Source organism: Diabrotica virgifera, chromosome 6 (genome assembly GCF_917563875.1).
Source record: "Diabrotica virgifera virgifera chromosome 6, PGI_DIABVI_V3a".
NCBI lineage: Eukaryota > Metazoa > Arthropoda > Insecta > Coleoptera > Chrysomelidae > Diabrotica > Diabrotica virgifera.
The window spans coordinates 36,435,231-36,458,941 of NC_065448.1; the positions used below are offsets into that span (position 1 = coordinate 36,435,231).

Genomic DNA, 23,711 nt, shown 5'->3' on the forward strand with positions numbered 1-23,711 from the left:
ACTCATGTTGTTTTTGAAATGACCGATTCAATTAATAAATCGATGGTACATTATGTTGATATTAATTATTGGTAATATTTTACGAATATTTTTAACAATTACTTTATACTATTCTACAATTAACTTATTAAAAAAAACATTGGCTTTTTTTAAAAATCTATACAGTTTTTCTATACAGTACCTACACAGTTTTTCTTATTTGTTATATATTTCTTTGCATAGATTTACTTTAGAGATGTAATAATATCTAATAAACGCAATATTGATTAAATAAAAAATAAAAAAAGTAAAGATTGGTATGAGATTCGAACCAGGATTATCCACGTCCGAAGACAAACGACCAGTTGTCGTCGCCATCCGCTCGAACTGTCAAACCATCTAAAATACTCGACTACAGAGTAGGATAGTGACGTCGTCGATACTCCCCTTGAATTAGAAAGAGACTACCGACCAAATAGGCTCATTTATCTCTGTCGCAACCGTCACCCATTTTAAGATCGTAAGGCGCAATCTAGAGTACCTATTATATATCTATGAAACAATTGTATGTAATAAATAAAATTAATTATTAAAATACAGTACTGCAAGCAAAATACAATTAATTAAATTTACTTTTACATAATAACTGCATATCACATCAATATTGTGGAGCCACATATAATTTTTCTTCTTCAATGACAGTAGGTATGAAATATACGTCAATTTGACAATTCCAATTGACAATATGATTTATTTAAGAAAGTTGCAAGATTTCTCCGCTATTCGCACACGATCGTTTCTCGTATCCCCTCCAAGTACTTGCACACGGCGAATAGAACCGTGCATGTGTGTGACAAGAAATCTATAATGATATTGTATATTTGTTGTGAGCCTGTAGACAGCACAGTTTTTTTGCTCTTTACTTTTTGCCGGGTCCAACTCATCCCGATTACTAGACCCTGACGTCAACTGACGTAAAGAAAAAAGTTCCAAAACGTACAGTTGAGTTCCTGAATCTTTACCCGTGCATCATCATTTAAAGCATACGAAATAAGTCGATGATAAGTCGGAAATTGAAATTTACTAAACGCAACAGCAAGTCACTTATTGTCACTTGCTGTTGCGTTTAGTAAATTTCAATTTCCGACTTATCATCGACTTATTTCGTATGCTTTAAATGATGACGCACGGGTAAAGATTCAGGGACTCAACTGTATTTCATGTTAATGGGTAAATAGTGCACTATGCAGACGTGTAATTGTATAATTAAGTTTAAAAAATCATTTTTATTTAACGTTAAAAATACATTTTTGGGTCAATGTTTAAAGGGAAAATTGAATTATGTAGAAACATGAAATCGAGACATGACACTCTATATGACGACATTTGCTTTACATGTCTTTATTTCGTAAAAAAGATATTATAAAAAAAGCACGCAGGTTAATAAACCGCTGTTTCCATGCTCAGAAATAATGACGTATATGTAGAATAAAAAATGATTCTATAATAATATAATGAATTAATATAATAAAATATCCCGGTTGCTTAATAAAAATTATAGTTTTGTATGATTAAGAAACATATTATTTCATTATTATGATCATATGTAAATACTATCTTTCTGACGGTGGCGGCCTTTGAAGGTAGTTCAGGTTAAAACAGCTCCGCAGGGACTGCGGGGCCACTTTTACTGTGAGGTCGTAGGCGAGGGGTCGCTTCGCCAAACCCCACTGTGTACAAACTGGTATTGGGACCGTGCAAGTTCGGAAAAGCGACACCTGGTTTCATAGCTCAGCAACATTTTTAGCACTTTTAATTATATTGGCCAATTATATTAGTCTGGTTGCTGGATAATTGTCAAGGCCATAGTCCAAAACAAATTATAAGAAGAAAAATTAATATTAAGGTTATGTTATTAAAAGGTAAACAATTGTATGTAGTAAATAAAATTAATTATTAAAATTCAGTACTGCAAGCAAAATACAATATATTAATTTACTTTTAAATAATAATCGCATATCATATCAATATTGTGGAGCAACATATAATTTTTCTTCTTCAATGACAGTAGGTATGAAATATACGTCAATTTGACAATTTCAATTAAAAATGAATTATTTAAGAAAGTTGTAAGATTTATCCGCTGTTCGCGCACGATCGTTTCTCGTATCCCCTCCAAGTACTTTCACACCGCGAATAGGATTCCAGAACGGGTATAATGAATAAATGAAAGATGTACAATGAGTCAATTGGCTGAAGTAAGATCGGTTTTAACAGGGACTTCATTACGTGTCAAAAATCCGATACGTAAATTTTTTCTTCGGTTATTTACACTCACTATATACAGTGTGTCCACGGCCCAAGAGGAAAATTTTTTTATTTTCAATTTTAGCGAAAAATTTCATTCTTGATAAAAAGTTTTGCTTGTTCTAAAACCCCATAAAATGAAATACAATTCAAGTTTTTCAAATCCTGCTTAATTTTATAACCCAGTTTATGTACCATAGTTCAGAGAAATAAGGAAAAAAAATATCGTGTTGGTGACACATCCCCCTCCAGGCTGAAACCAAATTTTTCGAGTAATATGGTCATCTATAATAATAACCTATATGTTTCCTGCAGCCGATTTTGATGATATACATAGTTATAAACAAATGAAGATCAAAAAACGGTAAATTTTCGCTTTTTTCGTCTCTTACTAAAAAATTAGGCATTTTAAACAAATTTGAGAGTAATAAACTCATAAACCGTATAAAAAACTTCAATATGGCGTTCGCTGAATATGTCTATCCTTATTGGTTACTTAGAAAATTGCCAAATAAATCATAAATTTTGAGTTTTTATAAATATTCATAACTTATGTAAAAATTAACTTAGAACCTTCTTATTACATGGAATGCTGAGACTTATGGTGCTTAAATTACACCCTAAATTCCAAAGCAATTGGTCAAATAGTTTAAAAGTTATTTAATTTGTTTATCCAAAATTAATTTTTTTTGCAACACTGTAAGTCAGAAAATGATGAAGTTACAGTAATATCTTGGATAGTTTATGAAAGAAGAAAATTTACAGTATTAATTTAATTTAAAAAAAATGACAAAAAATAATTATAGATATTGCAAAATAATTTTGCAAAAACATGTGAATTAAAAAAATGGGGGGGCTAACTTTGTCCCTAAATGTCCTAGAACAGTGGTTTTTCTTTCTAAATGTGTATAAAAATTCAGTCTTTCTAAATATGAAAAAATAATTTTTCTACGGGTAACGGTTAAAAAGTTATTCTAATTGTTTATAAGTAAGCAAAAAATGGACATGTTTTTGCAAAATAATTTTACACTGTTTAAAATTATTTTTTGTCATTTATTTTTAATTAAGGTAATAGTATAAATGTTCTTCTTTCATAAACTGTCCGAAGTATTATTGTAACCTCATAATTTTCTGACTTATAGTGTTGCAAAAAAAATGAATTTGGGAAAAATAAATTAAATAACTTTTAAACTATTTGACCAATTGCTTTGAAATTTAAAACATAATTTAAGTACAAGAAGTCTCGGCATTCCGCGTAATAAGAAGATTCTAGGTTAATTTTTACCTAAGTTACGAATATTTATAAAAACTCAATATTTATGATTTATTTTGCAATTTTCTAAGCAACCAATAAGGTTGGACATATTCAGCGAATGCCATATTGAAGTTTTTTATACGATTTATGAGTTTCTTACTCTCAAATTTGTTTAAAGTGCTTAACTTTTTGGTAATAGACGAAAAAAGCGATAATTTACCGTTTTTCGATCTTCATTTGTTTATAACTATGTATATCATCAAAATCGGCTGCAGGAAACATATAGGTTAATAATATAGATGTCCATACTACTCAAAAAATTTGGTTTCGGCCTGGAGGGGGATGTGTCACGAGAAAAACCTTATTTCTCTGGACTAACATATCTATACATTTTTGCACTAAGTTCGAAATTGTAACAATAATAACTAGGGAGAACAACCCTTTCGCTTCTCTGGATTATGAAGCCAGACTTTTCGTTCTCCTTTAATCATCCAATTATTTAATAATTAAATAATTATTAATCCAATAATTTTAATAATGAAACTTATCACAAGATAAATTCTTTATTGAACGTTTAATATTGTCGAAAAAAAAAATGACAATTCGCCAATTATTTATCGGAGTTGACAGTTACTAAGCTACAATGTGGCTTGGCAACACTAGAATATTGTTACAATTTCGAACTTAGTGCAAAAATTTATAGAAATTTACATAAAATTGGCTACAAAATTAAGCAGGATTTGAAAAACTTGAATTTTATTTCGTTTTATGGGGTTTTAGAACAAGCAAAACTTTTTATCAAGAATGACATTTTTCGCTAAAATTGAAAATGAAAAAGTTTTTCCTCTTGGGCACCCCAGCCGTGGACACACTGTATAACTTTAATTTTTGTAAAAAGTTGTCAAGAAGTAAATTTTGGCCGTGCTAATAAAATTCCCGTTAGGTTTAACTACCCGCTATAATCCCTTAAAAGGTTGTGCTGCATAAGCATGACACTAAATGTGCCGATTCTGTCCCGCCACGTTTTGTTTGCAACTACTGTTGCAGTTAAATACAAATAAATTATGTACCAATAATTGTCTCCTGTTCCAGATTCAGGTTCTCCGTGCTTTCCCTTCCTACGCATACATATTGTGTTTTTTGCTATTTACCTCAAGACCTTATATTCTATATTCCTCTATTAGTTTATTTGCCTACATATATTGAATAATACTGGCGATACGCAGCATCCTTGCCTTAGTTCTTTTGATATTCTATTTCCAGTTTTAATTTTGGATGCACAGTTTCTATATAGGTAGTTCCTTCATCGCCTGTATGATACATACATTTATGTTGGTTTTTTCTAGTACATACTTCTATTAATGGATACCGTGTTATATGACTTTCGTTACACTCAAAAAAATTTAGCTCGTAATATTGATTAACAGTGATTATTGAATAGTATTTCGTTGTAACAACAATTTAATTTTTTGTTTCAACGAACTTTTAGACATTGATGAATGTATTTGGTTATTGTCACAATGATTGAATAATAATTGTGAAAATAACTAGAGTACATTAATCAATAACATTCAATTTATTCAGCCAATAACTTAGTTTCGTATATTTAATAAATAATGTTAATTCTGACAGCAACTCACTTTGTTGATTTCGTAGATGATAAGCAATTACCTTGGTTTATCGTGACAATGTACAGATTTCATTAAAACAATGTACAAATGTTAATATAGAGTAATATTTGATTATTCCATAGATGTAAACTGATTGTTGTGACAACGAATGCATTAATCAATCTACTACTGCGTTTAATAACCACAATCAAGGCGTACATGGTAACAATAACCGCAGTTGTTGAAACAATAAATGTTTTGCTTGACCAATTGAAATGTAACGGCTTTTCCTTATCGTGATACCCAGAGCTTCTCTGTGTTACCATTGTTTAAAAAAAATTCTTTGTTAAACAATGCTGTTACCTCTGCCGAAGTGCCGAATAATTTAATTTCGTTTCCAAGTGTAGTCCGTACTGGAAGGAAGTTTTCGTGTGTCTATTATCGTATTCATTTTTTTCGAATCCTGAAAAAACTAATTAGTATTTTTGAAAAATTTAAACACAGAATAAAATATTACAGTATTATCGAGGGTCTGAAGTCCCTGAGAACTTCTATAATGATTATTTTAATAAGTCACAGGGGTGAAAAAGAAATTTTAGTATGATTTTTAATTTCAAATACATATACCATTCAAAAGAAACTTTTTGTTTATTCTAACGGACTTTTAGCCCTCGGTAATAATGTAATATTTTATTCTGCGTCTAAATTTTTCAAAAATACGTATTAGTTTTCTCAGGATTCAAAAAAAAATGAATGCGTTTAAAAAGAATTCGATCGAAATTTTGCACCTGCGCTCTCAAAAAGGATTAAAGTGTTATACATTTTTGGAATCACTATTTTAAACTCTTTTAAATGAGCTGTCACATAATGTACTTTCCCATTTAAAAAAATCAATATTGTGCCTGTCACCTGAAGTAGGATGGCGTAAAGTTCGAAACATTGATGTCATAATATACTTTGTTTATTTTAAAAATCAACCTGTCCGAGAGTTTTGCTTATGTACTAAAAATAAATAAGTTAATAAAGGGGGGGGGGTTAACACTTATTCCAGCGCACTGTATAAGTGAAATCATATGAGAAATCACACAGTGTAAAGTCCATTAGGTTTAGGACAAAAAAGGGGGATTTGCAAAATTATTATTAATCAATTAATATCATACATTGGGCTAATGCATTCAGTAATTATTAATATAAAATATGTTCATAGTAGGAATGAACGAAACTGGTTGTAGGAATGAATAGAATTGCTTGTAAGAATAACCGTAGGTATTTATTGTGGGAATGAACGGAATTTTTTTTTATTATTAAAATTTATGTGTCTCGGCAGCAATGGCCATTGACACAAACAATATTGGATATACAATAATTAATTACAATAAGGACTTAAAACTAATTATTATAACAGTTAATTTCTAAATCTTAAATAACATTAGGTAAAAATTATGAAGAAAAAAAATTGGATATACAATCATTGGATACTATAGAGACGTACAACTAATTATAAAATTGTTTCGGTCTTCTTGGGATACTTCGGACGTTGTTTAGTCATAGTAGCAGTTGCATATGAACTAGTAAGATTACTGGAAGAATTGGGTCCAGACATGGTGATGCTAACAGTGGGGGAACATTGACTTAAATTGTTACTCATGTAGTCAAAAGTAACTTGAATTTGTTTATATTACGCTTTAGATGTCTGGAAATAAGTGGTAACCTTGGATACATCACTGCAATACTGGTTGCCTAACCGTTGGCGTCCGTTGGGACGGGATAGCAACAGTGAAAAACTATTGACAGTTTGACACTGAATGTGTTTAAGTTGGAAGATTATTAAGTAAAACATCTCTTACTGACTGACGTTACAGCTTGTTCTTGATGATTAACACGGAACACAATTGTTATTAGTCACTATTTGAGCGAAAACTAATTTTAATAACTAGTATTTACAGTAATAATTACAAATTTCGGCAGCAATTTACAGATCGATACATACACGTTCTGACGTTAGTTTGACAGTTGTGAACGGAATTAATTGTAAAAATAAACGGAAATAATTGTAGAAATAAACGAAATTCATTGGATGCATAAAGCAGTATACGTTAGGAGAAATAACACTGTTATTGACACAACGAATAGTCTTCGTGGGTCAATTAAGGACGTTGTTGTTTCAATGAATAGTGTTCGTTGACTCAGTGAACAGTGTTCGTAATATCAATAAACGCAATACATTGGATCAACTAACGAAAATAATGAACTGCTGAACATCGCTTTGTTGTTCCAATAAAACCAAGAATTGGATAAATTTTAAGTATTGCTTTTGTTGTCTTAATTAACATTTTTATTAATATTACGTATGTACCTTTTTCGTTGAGTGTAGATTTACCATAAGTAAATACAACTCCTTGGGCTCTTGACAGCCTTCTTTCTATTACTTGGGTTATATGTACAGAAAATGTTATCTATTTTGGATCTACCTGCCCTAAAGCGGCTTTGTTCCTCTGATTCGAATGGATGGTAGTCGTAACATAATAATATGTGGTATTTTAATATTTTTCCGTGCAGTCGGCTTATTGTGCTGGTTACGGTAATACCTCTGTAGCTTCTTCTCTTTTGTTGGTTCTTACATTCTTTATAAATCTCCAGGTTTCTCTAGATTTTCGCCCTCCGTTGTCCACGTCCAATATCTGGCATTTGTCTTCTCATTTTTGATTTTTAGCGTTTATTACTTCGGTTTTGAATTTGGCACGTACTTGCTAATATTATCTCTTTCTTTATACAGTGATGAGCGCGCCAATAACCGGAAAAATAACGCAAAAGGTGGAAAACGTATTAAGTTGTGAGATAAAAAGAAATGAAACTAGTGGAGGTGGGAAATTTAGCGATAAAAACCTATAAATTTACATTATTTTTATTATTCTTTTCATTATTCTTCGCTTCAGCATCCATCTGGCTTGCAAATTTTAGAAGCCATGGAAATGTTACCAAGAAAATGGACCACTAAGTTTTCAATTTAAAAATCTTTTAGTAATATTTTAATACTTTTAAATATTAATAATAATGCTATTAGGATTGAAAACTATTTCATCTTTCAATTGCCAGATGACGCTAGTCACCTACTCCATTCACTTCAGTTGCGGTGTGGGGGATAAACTCTTAGTGTTGATCACTTGAGGTATGGAGAAGCAGGCCTACGTTCTCTCCGATGAGACTCCAACAAGAGTTGAAAATCGTCGATTCGGAGGGCTGGACTGCTCTCCGTATTTTAAGTGAAAAATAGGATTGTTTTGCCTTCGCATTGCAGCTGAATAAAAATGGAATTTTTATTTTATTTTTATTATTTTTATTGTTTCCCATCTTTATATCAGATGAATATGTCAACTAAAACTATCACTGTCACGATGGCAGTTGCCAAACTCGTCCGATACGTCTAAAGGTGGGAAACAATAAACATAATATAAATTTATAGATTTTTATCGCTAAAGGACATCGCACACATCTTATGGAAAATATAATGTCACTCAAATTCAATAAAATTTATACGAATAGATTCGTTTTAAATTAACGGCCAAATCTTATCCTTGCGCCAACTCTTAATTATGATTAATTACGGCGCAAATTGCAATTAAAGTTTATCGAAATCACATTTTTTGAGTAAGTAAAAGTGTCAGTTACCATCATTATTGCTCTGGGTGCTATTCAAAAGAGCTTAAACCCCCCGCTGGGCCTAAGCGAATTAGTGAAACTAATCCTCTGATTTATGGAGTACCGACAATTTGGGTGTTTTCAAATATTTTTTCTCTCTCTAACTTATGTACGTATCATTTGATTTCAGATTTATTTATATCAATTTCTGCTCTTATTATTGAAAATATAGAGTTGGCGCAATGATAAGATTTGACCGTTAATTTAAAACGAATCTATTCGTATAAATTTTATTGAATTTGAGTGACATTATATTTTCCATAAGATGTGTGCGATGTCCTTTCCCACCTCCACTAGTTTCATTTCTTTTTATCTCACAACTAATATGTTTTTCATCTTTTGCGTTATTCTGTCGGTTATTAACGCGCTCATCACTGTATAAAAAAAATCATAATTTCCGTTCAAATTTACACCGTTTATTTTTAGCTAACCTCAAGAAATTTTATAGCTGATGGGAAAATTATTTCCGAAACGATGTTGAAAAAAATAAATTAAAGACGTATCCTCAAAATACGTTTTTATTATGCATCTTCCGACAAGTTTTATTCGTATCTTGATTTTTTACAATTTAAAATATTTTTTTCTAAAAAATATTTTTTACCTACGCCTATGATGAGCAATAAATCAATATAATTACCAATTCGATTCATAGCTTTCTGAAAATCTATAAAAACATGTATATTAGCTGTTCAATATGCTTTTTATGAGTTTCTGGATATCTAGCAGACCGTTTCTATTACGATCAATACACCAAGGTGTCATTTTCAGGTTATAGGTTATGTCCATTATATGGACGCATATTTATGTTTGCTGTCTAAAAATAACAAGGCAAAAGAATGTTGGTGGGAACTGGCATTCCACACTCAACTTTCCAAAAAAAAAGGGTTAGATGCAAATAATTTATTTTGCTTTCGAAAGCTTGTCCTTCCCCTAGAGACTGACCTCCCAAGTCAATAATTAATTGCAATAAAATATGGCAAATAAATATACAAACTTTAAAACGAGCTATTAATATTACATCAATACCTGGGAGCTAACTACGCAAAAAAAATGACAACGTGACGTGACCTAGATAATTATCAAATTTGTACAGACGTTCCTAGGAAAAAGTAAAGCAAGAAGGGAAAAACCTCGAATGCCAACTACCAAAATTATCTCCCTCAAAAAAGCTCATTTTTTTATTCCTGTGTTGCATTATTTCTTTGCCAGCAAAGCAAAGAGGAACCGACGATCAATTCAGAGAAACAGAGAGGACGAATCTCGGTGTTGCCGTTATTAGACTGGAGCGTGACGCAAGGTACAATAACCTATGCGACGAGACTGCGCGCACGCTACCACATTTCTAATCTTCGTCACGGCCTTCTTTCTTTATTGCGTTCATTGAAATTTTCCGTTCTCGGCCGGGCAATATTACGCCTTACGCCAACCAAATACGACTTGGTGTTGGTATGATGCGATTTAGAGCTGCTGATGTGGAAGTGGGACAAACCTTTTTATTTCTTTCTGTCACCTGCTTCCAAAATAATGATTTATCATCAATTTTAATTATTAACTACTCTATTATCGGCCCAATAAAGTATTTAATCCAGAAAGAATAATAAAATAAACAGTTCGATGGGACAAAGATTTTTTTGTACTTTGTCCAACCTTTTTGTATATTTTGATTCTCTCTGTGTGTGTCTCCAATGGACAGACGAAATAAAATTATTCATTTCCATATGAGTGAGGCCTGATAGGCCTCACCCGTCCGCTGGAGGTATCTTCTTTTTAGCCTTCTATCGTCCATGTTTGGACATAGACCTCTCCTGATTCCCTCCATCGGTCTCTATCCTGAGCTTCATATTTTCCTTGGTTGGGGTCCAGGTTTGACATGCAAGGGTTAATTTTAATTAATTAACAGTGTTCACGATTTGGGACATTTTGGTTTAATTTAGAACATTTTTTAAGTTATTATAGAAAATATGTCTTCCATTCTTATCTTCTTGGTGACCTATATTTTTCGTTGTTCAACCAATTATTGAATGACGTATTTCCGTTGAGTATGAGTAACATATTCTGGCATTATTGAGACCGTGCAAGTTCGGCAAAGCGACACCTGGTTCCTACGCTCAGCAACATTTTTCACACTTTTAATTATATTGGCCAATTATATTAGTCCTGGTTACTGGATCATTGTCAAGGCCATAGTCCAAAAAAAATAATAAGAAGACAAAGTAAGATTCAGGTTATGTTTTTAAAACGTAAAGAATTGTATGTAGTAAATAAAATTAGTTATTAAAATGCAGTACTGCAAGCAAAATACAATTAATTAAATTTACCTTTATATAATAATTGCATATCATATCAATATTGTGGAGCAATATATAATTTTTCTTTTTTAATGACAGTAGGTATGAAATGTACGTCAATTTGACAATTTCAATTGACAATATGAATTATTTAAGAAAGTTGCAATATTTCTCTGCTATTCACCGCGAATGAAGTGGTACAATTTTTGGAGTTAGTAATTGGATCATCCAACATTGCAACGAAAAAAAAAATGAATAGTGGTTACAACGTACCTACTAATTAATTTATTATATTTATAAGCTTTCGTAAAGAGTTCTTTTATTATTATAACAACACAAGTTGCATCCATTATTGCCTAGAACTATTCTAGAAGGGTCGTGGTCATGCGCAGTGTGTTCACATTTCTTTTCTGTGCGTGATCAAGACCATCGTACAACAGTCCTCGGATATACCAAAAATTTACCCAGATCTACGGAAAATACCTCGAAATCACCCGTTTTCTACCTTAAATTTCGCGTTTTCCCCTAGATTTGGGGAAATAAAAATTTGACGAAATAGTTTTGTAATAATTTACGAAAACGATTAGGTATATGTTAGATCTTAAATTTTATATCGCCTTTAAAATCATCCAAAAAGTGGAAAAAACTAAAAATAAGACGCAAAATAAAAAAAAAACGAAAATATCGAATAAATCAAAATAAAATACTTAGAATAGAGAAAAAAAAATATGTAGTGACTAGCTACATTATCAATGATTTTGGAAATAAATTTACAAAATATCATAAAAATAATCATCTCAATTTTGTTGAATGTAAAAGCAGTCGATATTCGTGTAAAGTTGGCACACTATTTCTGTCTGTTACATTATGCTGTTCCATGCGTACTCCCCTACTAGCGTTGGTCGAGATGAACTCGTCCGAAGCACTCCGCTCTACCGTTCTGCTGTTTGGGAGGGAATTAATGTACCCGTTTGGCATCTGGTTTGACAAAAAGAAAAAAGAGGTTCTGTCTATCTCTATCAAGATTTTGGCGTTCCATTGTTATTTCTCAATATTTTATTGTTTCTCTGTTTTTATGATACCTTAATTTTTTGTTCAATTGTACTGCTGAAAGCAATTAATGATATTAATTGGACAGATTAACTCGTTAACAGTCAACATGTTTACAATAAATTGATAATGCAATTTATTTACATAATACGCAGTTGTGATGATATATGTAAATATAAATCTGACAACCTAGCCCGGTTTAACTGCGCATTATTCAAGACCATAAAATGTCCACGTATGATTATTTTTCAATTTAAGTGCTTTACGTGTTAATATATCGACACCTACATCCACCAAGTGGTAAAAAGAAATTAAAAAATAATAGGGAAATCGGGTGATCGAGGATGCTAGTCTAAAATCATGAGGGATGATCCTTTGACCATAACACCTAATCAGATCTAACACCAAGACCTGTATTCCTAACACCATGTGTAGAAAGGGCTCTATTTAAGACCAAGATGTAGCTCTTTATTTTTTACACCAACCTGATTGTTTGTGGTAAAGAATGCGTCTACCTATTGATTCTACGTTTCTCCAGAAAGCATAGTCAAATTAAAATTGAATAGCGGAAATTACCAGGAATTGGTTATGGCCAAGATAATAGCATAACCAAGATAACAACAGTGGCGTACCAATTTTTTTTCGTGTCGGCTTTGGTAAAAAACCATGATAATAACAGTGGCGTACCAAATTTTTTTTTCGTGTCGGTTTTGGTAAAAAAAACCATGATAACAACAGTGGCGTACCATTTTTTTTCGGGTCGGTTTTGGTAAAAAAAATTAGAAATTTTCCGCCACCTTGTTTGAAAATAGTATAAAATAAAATAATATATTTCCATTATACGGAAAGGTCACATTTTTGAACACAAATGGAAAGATCACGAAAATTAAAAAATAATAGAGAAATCTTCAGGTGATAGAGGATGTAGTCTAAAACCAGGAGGTATATATAATCCTTTTACTATAACACCTAATCTGGTTTACGACCAAGACAGATCTATGTTTCTAACACCAAATACAGAAAGGGCTCTATTTAAGACCAAGACGTCTTAGCACTTTATTTTTAACACCAACCATGATTGCTTGTGACAAAAAATACATCTACCTTTTTGATTCTACATTCCTCTGAAAAACATAGTGAAAATTCTATGAATTGGTTGTGAGTAAGATAATAGCATAACCACGATAACAGCAGTGGCGTACCAAATATTTTTCCGGGTCGCCTTTGGTTAAAATAATTAGAAATGTTCTGCCATTTGATTTGAAAATAATGATATATTTCTTAACTGATTCCTATGAGTGTGAACTGACCTGATTTTAATTTTCATTAAATTTATATGTAACCATGACATGTTTCACATTAGCTTAAACAGAAGAATAAGTTCAAAATAAAGTATTCTACAATATTGGCAATTGTACTTGAAAAGTGGCCAGGTCAGTTCTAATAATACCGCAGCCCCCTGAATTCTTTAGAACCTATCCAGAGCAACCTTTTTAGATAAGCTATGAATTTAATGTGACCCAAAATTTCGTGATCTATTGGATTGAAATTCAGACTATGAGATGATCAAAGAAACCGACTCCACGAGTTTCCAGTGGTTTGCAAATCTGAAAATTTGCAAGCTTTGTTCAAAGTGTGCTCTGTTTGTATCCTTACAGTGGAGTATGGCATGTTTATATTTAATTTTGAATGACAGAGATAATTTTATTAAAAATCCACAAAGAAAAATGCCCATGTTACAAAGTTTTAATTATACATGTAACAGACAACTAGATACTCAGACAACAACAAACTAAGCACAATATGTCTTCTTCTTTAAGTGCCATCTCCAAATCAGATGTTGTATATCATCATCACTATCTTTGCTCAGCTTATTTCTTGCTATTGTTGTTGATAATGATTGTTTTTATTGCTTCAGTGTCCAGCTTTCAAGCACATATTGCAGTATCAAAAATATGTAACATGTCAGAGCTCTTACTGTCAGTTCTAATCTAAGGTCTTTGTTGCAGAGAATTGTTTTTATTTTTACAAATATATTTGGATTTATCAACCCTTTTCATACATTAATTATTATTTCTGCCTTTCTAAAAAATGGATTTCCTATAGACATTGAATAGTAATGGAGACATAATACATCCCTGCCTGACTCCTCTCCTGATTTCAATTTCTGAACTGTGATATGTCTAATAACCTAACACTTTACATTTACACTAATAACTAAACACTACTTATTTCATAAAATGATATTAGTTTAGTTAGAATGATTACTATGTTCAGTTCTGGGGGGTCTGTAATGTTGTAACAACCTGTACTATGGCGTTCAATAGCGTTACAACTCTTTGTGAATCTTTGCCGCATTTACTACATATTGCTTTGCCTCTATTTCCCATTGTTTTACTGCAGGGCCGGCGATAACGGGCCTGCAAGGGATGCACTGCAGGCGGGCGCCGCTGTTTGGGGGCGCCAAAATGAGCTTTTTTCTGCTGGTGCTATACAAAATACTAATTAAAAAAAAACGAAGGGCGCATAATATGCTGGTTTGGCAGGCGGGCGCCTTATAGCCTAGCGCCGGTACTTTTTACTCTCATTTTCTCCAGATCCTCTCTGACTGCATCTTTTCACCTTTTTCTAGGCTGTGTTCTGTGCTGTAGACCATCTCCCATCTAGTCTTTCACAAAACACATCGTTTATAAGGTGATTGTTGTTACTGCATATCACATGACCTGCCCGTCTTAGTATATTGGCCTTTATATATCTCACTAGGTTTTTTTATAAATTTTTACCCACCACAATGGAACAAAGTAAGATGTATGTTGCCCAGGATCGAGATCAATGGAAGGAGTTGGGAGATGCCATGCCCGAAAATGGATGATAGAAGGGTAAGAATAAGAAAAAACCACCCAAACAGTTCTGAGTCAACTCTTTTATTTTTAACATCTGTATTTCTTGTCAAAGTTCAATAATTATTGAATTACTTCAAAATGTACATTGCTTATCTTCTTCTTTGTCACGCGGAAGTGCCACATCTGCGACAAAGGTTGGCATTCATCATGGTTATTTTATTTTATATTCATTTCATCATGGTTATTTAAACCATTCTCTCAGGTTCTTCAACCAGGAAACGCGTCTACTTCCTACCCTTCTCTTACCCTCTATTTTTCCTTCAATTATGAGTCTCAAGATATTATATCTTTCGCCTCTCATCACATGTCTGATATATTGCAATTTCCTTTATTTTATTGTGTTTTCAATTTCCCTCTCTCTGCCTATTCTCCTTAACACTTCTATATTTGTGACTATCTAGGGAACATCATAAACTACGTCGTTGAAAAGGGGGAGGGGGACTCTTTGCTTATTACGACGGTATACGAGAGGGGGGAGGGGGCCATGAGTGCACATCCGACGTCGTTTGATGTTCATGAATATAAAAAATATACTCTATTGTAGGATTAAAAATAATTAGTAGGTATATTACTTTTATCGCATACTTTTCATTTCGTTTTTATCACTCACAGCTAGTGTTGCCAGGTCCGATTTGTTTTTAATCGGTACGTAACCAAAAACAAATCGGGATTTAGGGTTGTAGATCGGGACAAATAAACAACAATAGCCCAGTAAATGACCGTTTTGGAGTGTAATTTTCAGAGTCAACTCCGAATTGCATGAAAATCTGGTTTTAGGTTCTACTTACCTACTTCAAAGTTGAAGTTGTACCGTTGGTTGCTTTTACTTGGGGGGTGACAGTTACAGTTACCCCTTCTCGGGGGTAAAAAAACGCGCGTTTAAAGTAAGTCCCAAAATAAATTAACTGACTAACTCTAAAAAACTTTTGTTCTATATAATTTTTAAACTAAGTCAATACTTTTAGAGTAATTTTATTGAAAAAAATATTCTTAGTAAAAATGTAGCTTTTAAAAAAGCAAAAAAATTGTATGTTCAGAAAGTCTATAAAACCAGTAAAAGCAAAGTTGTAGCTCATCAAAAATACGTTCTTATTCGTCAAATTCCGAATCGAATTTTTCAATTTGAAATAACCAAAAAATTTAGCAATTTTCGGGCAAAACCTATTAACATTTTAAGTGTTTAAAAAAATCTTTAATTTTGTTTTATATAAAAGTCTCTAGCATTAAAACTAAGCGAGTTACGCACAAAATAAAGTTGGCCCCTTTTTTTGGTAAAAACAAATCGTGAAAATCTCCCCCTATTTAGTACCGTAAAAATAAATTCATCGTTACCGCTTTACCATTTACTTTATATGTGTATTATTTATACGATCTGTAAGGTTTACCGGTTGGGAGTGCTTAGTTTTGAAAAAAATTGGTTTTATAGTAAAAAAAAAAATTTTCCTAAAATATTGGAATATGCCATTTTTTCAAAATAACTTAAAAAGTATTAGGGATACTAAAAATTTCAAGAAGTAAAAAGTAGGTAGGTTTTTCTTTTATAAATATGATAGATTTATTTTGTTTTTCTGTAAGACAAAAATTGGTTAAAATATCGCTGTTCATGTTCATATTTTGCATACACTCGTGATTGGTGACTCGTTCAGGCCCTTTCAGTCATGTAAAAAATACATAAGTAAAGTAAATTGTTTGTAAAGCGGTAACGATTAATTTAATTTGGGGTGCTAATAGGGGGAAATTTTCACGATTTTTTTACCAAAAGAAAGGAGTCAACTTGATTTTGAGCATTAGCTCGCTTAGTTTTGATGCTAGAAACTTTTTAAAACATAAAAATAAAGCTTTATTAAAAAAGTTTTAATTGGTTTTTCCCGAAAAGTGCTTCATTTCTTAGTTATTTCACGTTGAAATATTTGATTTGGAATTTGACGAATAAGAATGTATTTTTCATGAGCTACTGCTTTTGCAGGGTCTACAGACTTTACGAGTTCACAATGTTTTTCATTTTTTTTTATATTATGGTACATTTTTGCTAAGAATATTTTTTCGATCAAATACTTACTTTTTGAGTTATTTGTGAAAATCGTATAAAAACGTGATTTTTTTGTCGAAAAATAAACATTTTCAATCGTAAATAACTCGAAAAGTATTACCTAAGTTAAAATTTTATAGAACTAAAATTGCTTAGAATTAGTCAATTTATCCATCTCCGGAGTTATTTTAAACGCGCAGTGTTTCACCCCCCAACTAGGGGTGACTGTCACTCCCCGAGTAAAAGCAACCAACGGCACAAACCGTCCAAATTTTCATGCAATTCGGAGTTGATCCTGAAAATACACGGTATCGCCGTATTTACCGTTCATTTACTGGACTACAAGATGTTTCTATAATCTGTATTTAATCCTACATAATAATAATAATCAGACGAAATTACAAAAAAAAATCATAGATTAAGTAAATTATTTATCTTTTATTAAAATTATAATTTTTATTCGATTTTGCCGCTTTTAGAAGTGCCTTGTTTTTATAACATAGTTATAAAATTCACTGCAAGTCCTCCTGAAATTGGTTTTCGTGGGTGAAAATCGGGACATTTAGTGTCCCGATCAGGTACAAATCGGTACGCGTCCCAGACCCCTGAAAATCGGGACGTCCCGCGCAAATCGGGACACCTGGTAACGCTACTCACAACTCACAGCCTTAATAATATTGCTAGCAGGTTTGTACAGAATAACAAACAATAAAACATTGTTCTATGTATTTAAACAAATGCTTCTATACAGAACAACGTCTGGAAGCAATAAATATTAAACTGTTCATTTATTTACTGAATACTATGTGTGAAAAATTATTCTACAAGAATGAATAGAAATAAAATATTCAATTTTATTCAGTTAGTACATTGTATTTATACTTATGGATGTTATACTTATAGCTGGAGCATGTATCATACATAGCTTATAGCTGGAGCTAAATAGATTTAGAGTTTTGAGGATGGGACTATTAGTCATAAGATGCTAACGATGAAATTCTAATGTACTGATTTCAAGAACCTGATTTAATAAATCCCGAAAAACATTCAGCATCTCTCTATTTTTATATGATTGTATAATTGTATTAGATTAATGACTAATCCATACTACAGTATAAAACATACAACAGTCCAATTGGCTGCAGCATGACCAGTTTACAAGAGATTCAGAAAAATTCCTCCATTTCTGGAATTTATGGCTGAACACATGTGTAAGTACATATCTTATTGAAAATGTCATCTACTTTGATTAGCATTATTCCAATTTTAGTTATAAGTACAATACAGTAGAAACCCGCAAATCCGAACTAATTGGGGGGACAGCCTGTTCGGATTCCGAAAAGTTCGGACTATCCGAAAGTTAGCCTAAGAAGCTAACGAAGATGATTTTTAAAAGATTTGGACTGCCACCGATCCCTTTATGAAACTTTATCCGCACGTTTGTGCCTCCAATATTCTAAAGCTGAAAAATATTTAGATCACTGAAATATTAAATCGCTAACGCCAGTAGTTTTGTTTCGTCACCGGACATGGGAATTCGGCCATATAAATGATTCATTTAATTTGTAATCTGGATATTGATTACACTGATTACACTATGTTTCTCATGTTTCTTATCTTTTTCAGTGTTTTCGTTCATAGTATACCATGGGAAATGTGTATTATGCACATTGCTTTATTGATTGTGTTTAGTCTAACTGGACGCTTTTATTCACCCATTAGTGTTGCAGTGTTTAATACTGTAGCTAGCATCTTACGTAATTATTTTCTCACATAATAAACATGTTTTTAAATTTTTATTTTGAATTTTTAAATTTTTTTTCACTTTCCGTTGGTTCGGATTTGCCGAAAGTTCGGATTTGCGGGGTTCGGATTTGCGGGATTCTACTGTAGTTATAAAATTGTTTTTTCTTTTGTTTTTAAAATTATCCTTTCATACTTATCTTCGATTCATAAGTGAAACTATAACACAAAGCCTTTTGCGTTTCTTGCTATTGTATTGAATATATAATTTTGATATATGCAACTTTAAATTCAAATTTTCAAAAACTTCTGTTAGATTAAGTACATTTTAAAAGAGTAGTGAATAGAAAAGTTGAAGAAATCCACAAGCTCTTTTACATTAAGGTAATTTAGTTAATACAATCAATTAAAATATGAGGATGTCAGAGAAGAGGTTGACCCAGAAAATGGATGTAGAAGATGATCTATACAAAAACGTCACAAATTGGGAGGATGAAAACAATGGACGAGACGTTATGAAGGAGAATGGCCAATCAAGCCATGGGTCTACTAGGCTCTACAGCCTAATTATTATTAGTTATTACAATATTGTGAAAAATGCCAACTATATTAAGTTCCCTTTTTTAATTTGTAAGAAACTATTTGGTGACACAGGCATAGCAGAATATATTGAAGCTGTCCAGTATATCAATGATAAAAATATAAACTCATTCTTTTCAATAGTGACTGAAGGAAGAAATTTGTTTGATCATAATATAGTGCCAATTCACTAAAAAAGGCTTACTGGATATTGAATATGTTTGGCCACATACCCAAACTTATATGGAATCACCATGTATTTCAAAACAATATTTATTTCTTAAAAAAAAACTTGTTATTATTGCGAAGAATAAAGGGTTTTATTGAAGATAAACAAATCGATAAGACAATCAGATAGTACAGCTCAGTACTATCGGTATACTCGGTACAGAGTTGCAAATTGAATGAAAATAAATAAACTAACTTTTGCACCCAAAAACGAAAATAGGCCTCATGTGGGGTTACAGAACCTACAATGGGGAAAGACTATTGATCTTGTGGAGCAAGTAATGTTCTCAGAGGGAATAGCTGCAGAGCTAGGTGTAACACAGGGCGTTCTGTCTAAAACCTATGCTAGGTAACAGGAAATAGGAAAGCTCAAAAATAAAGAAGGGAAAGTCGCCAAAAAGTAATATCGGCTCGCCACGATCGTTTAATTGTCCAATCAGCTGGAAGTCACCCATTCATTTCTCACCAGCAGCTCCAAAGGCAGCTTTTGGAAGCTACAGGTGTAACTTTTTCAGTTAAAATGATAAGAAGAAGAGTTCGTGCAAAGAAGTATACAGCAGGAGACAGTTATGGGTTCCCGAGTTATCCAGGCAGCACAAGACTGATCGTCTAAATTGGTGTCTTCACCACCAAAACTGGAACATTGGCAATTGAGAAAATGTGCTATTTTCAGAAAAAGTCAGGATTTGTGTAAAATCAGATGACCCACGAAATCGTGTACTTAGAGGTCGAGGAAGACAAGCAAGAACGAAAACTGTCAGATCCATTCACAAATATAAAAGGGGAAGTGTAATTAATGTTCAATCAATGTTAACTGCTCACATGTATGTTGATAACCTGTAGTTAGGCTCTGGAGAGGTGCAACAGGAGAAAATTTAATTTTCGTGCATGATAATGGACCTCCACATACAATTAGAGTGACTAGAGACATCATTGAAGCAGAAGGTATCCCTTGTTTGGAGTGGCCTGCTTACTCACTTAAGCTTAACCCTATTGAGGATTTGTGGGATATAATGGAGCAACCTACCACAACAAAATGTTAATAATTTGATTAGGAGCGTGTCCCTGCAAACTGAAGCTTGCATAAGGACTAGAGGTGATAACACTGACTACCAAAAAAACAAAAAAAAAATAATAAAAACTGAAGCATTATTAGTTTTACATTGAAATTTTTGATGCTATTGACTTTAAAACAACTAGTTTCAATTTGTTGTTTTATTTCATTGTTACAGTAGACTCCCGTAAGTTCGGCCACCTTGGGACCGGACCCTAGGCCGAACTTAAAAGTGGCCGAACTAACTGATGCTTATCTAAAAAATGCCCATTTATTGTTTGTATGGCTCTAGCAAAAAACACTTGTACATTAAGTAGAAGACAACACAGAGGAATACTCTGACATATATTTAACATAATATCGTCGCCTTAATACTATAACTTGATAACTCAAAATTAGTAGTTTTGAGATAAACGAGTTTAAAGATTTTAAAGATATTTGTGCTGCTACCATGATGTTGGTAAATACGGAATTCACTCTGCGGCTCTAAAATATTGTTCCTTAACTTTTTCGCAACTGATCTATTTAGGAATATGGTTTAAATTTGTTTTCCAATATGGAAAAAAAACATGAAAAATTAAAGTTATCAACTACAGCACTACCATAATGTTAACATTTGGTAATGTCGCATGTTGTGCTAAGTCGCATATAAATGAACTTTTTAACACAACTAATATTTTAAACATTATTTTGTTGAAAATTAGCCCTCTGCCATGGGGGTTGCCAGATCTGCTAACAATTCTCGAATTCTTGCATTAAAATGAACCGAATAAACAGATAGCAATTATGTGGTAAGTTCAATGGTTTCAGAGAAACCCGTGCTAAAACTAGATAACTCGAGTTATCTAGTTATAGCATTCAGTGTATGTCGCATTCACGATTATTTCGATTAAATAATAGCTTGATAACTTATCTTGTCAAGTTTTAGCACTGAATATTAGTGGCATTTGAGTTTTATCAACTTTTGTCAATCATAAATAAATACTTAACCCATTTGAAGTGAGCTATCAAGTTTTTACACAATATGGAGGCAAATAAAATACATCTTGTGAACTAGTTATCTCAAAAACGTCAATTTTGGAGTTATCAAGTTATAGTACTAAGGCGACGATATATGAAAAGATAGACCCTTACAAAAATACTATAAAACAATACTTACAGAACTCTAGGCCTAATAAAATTTAAAAATATTATTGCACATTGGTGGCTTGGCTTCTTAAACACTTAAAAAAAGTCAGTAATTTTTTTCTGAATTTTCTTTTCTAATGATTTTTTATGTGCAAAGTGTGTGACTAATGCTCAGAGAGCCGGCCGGACTAAGCGGAGACCGAACTAACCGAGGCCGAACTTACGGGAGTCTACTGTATGTATTTGTGACTAAATTGCTTTAAAATAAATATTCTTTCACCTCGTGTGTTAGTTTTTTTTTTAAATCCGCACGAAATAATAAGAAATATCAGATGATTAAATATAAGTTTGAGTGTGTGTAGATATAGAATACTACAACTGATTGTTAAAGGCAAAATAGAGGGCCATACAAGTGTAAGACGAAACAAGTTTCTTGATACTTCCAATGTTGGATATGATATGGCTCATGAAGAAGAATACTGGATTATATGTCTGTCTAACCAATAACATTTTCACACTTTTTTAAGAAGAAAGAGTATAGAAGGAAGGACAGTGTCATGGTTGAAGAATTTAAGGGACTCATTTAAATCCAGTTCCATAGAACTCTTTAGAGCAGTGGTAGGTAAAGATATAGATGATGCTATCCAGCCTCTGATTGGGAGACAGCACTTAAAGAAGAAGATGAATATGGATGAACTGTAGTATGTAAATTAGGTAACAGCATAGGGTAAGTCAAAATCTACAACTCAATGTAAATACTGCACATACCAAATTATTGCTGAATTGCAGACTTTAGGTATTTGTGTTCAGGAAAAGATTTTCAACAAATTTTGCAGTTTTATGTACATACTTCTTGATAATTTCCATATTGATCAATTTTATTGGCTATTGGTCCTTGTTGTGGCATCAATTATTGAGGTTATAAATCTTGTTATCAAATAAATAACTTTTGTAAACAAATCATAAAAATGTCAATCAGTGGAAGTGGCTAAAGCACCGACTTACTTATTTATATTTTACTTTTCCCACGGGTTTATATTGAATTTAGGCTATACATATTTCTAAATATTCTTCTAAAATATTACTTCTATGTGAAAGTTTGACAAATATGAAAATGTATTCCAAAAATTGATAAATTTTGCAAAATTATTCATGTTTGGACTACACAATCAACCAAATTAATATATTTACAAAATTTATTTTTCGGAAAGATATAGTCAGTTCACATAATCAGAAATGCATCATTTTTAAAATATAAACAATAAGTATATTTTTATTCCTAAGTTTCTGAAGGAAGACAATGAGGTTATGTCAAAACAAAAAAATCGCACTCATAAACCAAAATTGAGCCGCTTACCTCTATTTTAAATCACCCTGTAGCAACATTGGAACATTTACAATAAATCCAGTACTATTTCTACACTTCTAAAACAGCATTGTCTCTATAAACCTTAAGTTTCTAATTTAAATGTAAACTACAGTCCGACAAACACCGTACGGAAGCACCAACAACAACGGCGGACACAAACACAAACCAACGCAAACTGTGCAATACAAAATACGATACGTACAAAAAATGAGGAGAATGCCGGCGACCGACAAAAACCTCACTCCCTTGCGCACGCGTAATCAAGCTTTGCAGTACCTACTCATTTTACCAGTACAGCAAAAGCAAATATGAAATGTAACTTCGTCAGTATGACCAACTCTAATCTCTCCATCTGGCTCAATTTGATAAGTCAGCAATGGAAGATTGAAGTTTTTGGTTAAAAATATTATATATAATGGACGAACCTGGTACATGTATCTAACAATCGTGGAAAGCCTTTGCTCTTTCACCCAATTTAGATCGTCCTTGA

General features: G+C 32.4%; 1 protein-coding gene across 6 annotated transcripts in view; it reads right to left on the reverse strand.

The window, feature by feature from the left end:
- Positions 1-23,711, reverse strand: part of LOC114335171 (activating transcription factor 7-interacting protein 1) — a 138,466-nt gene that overhangs the window by 74,270 nt on the left and 40,485 nt on the right. Inside the window, exon 1 of one of the 6 annotated variants that reach the window (XM_028285355.2) lies at positions 23,210-23,476. The exons of 4 other annotated variants lie outside the window; for them this stretch is intronic. The gene's annotated coding sequence lies outside the window, so the exon portion shown is untranslated. Of the gene's footprint in view, positions 1-23,209; positions 23,477-23,711 lie in introns of those variants that run through there. One more of the 6 variants, XM_050652657.1, reaches the window with a different exon arrangement.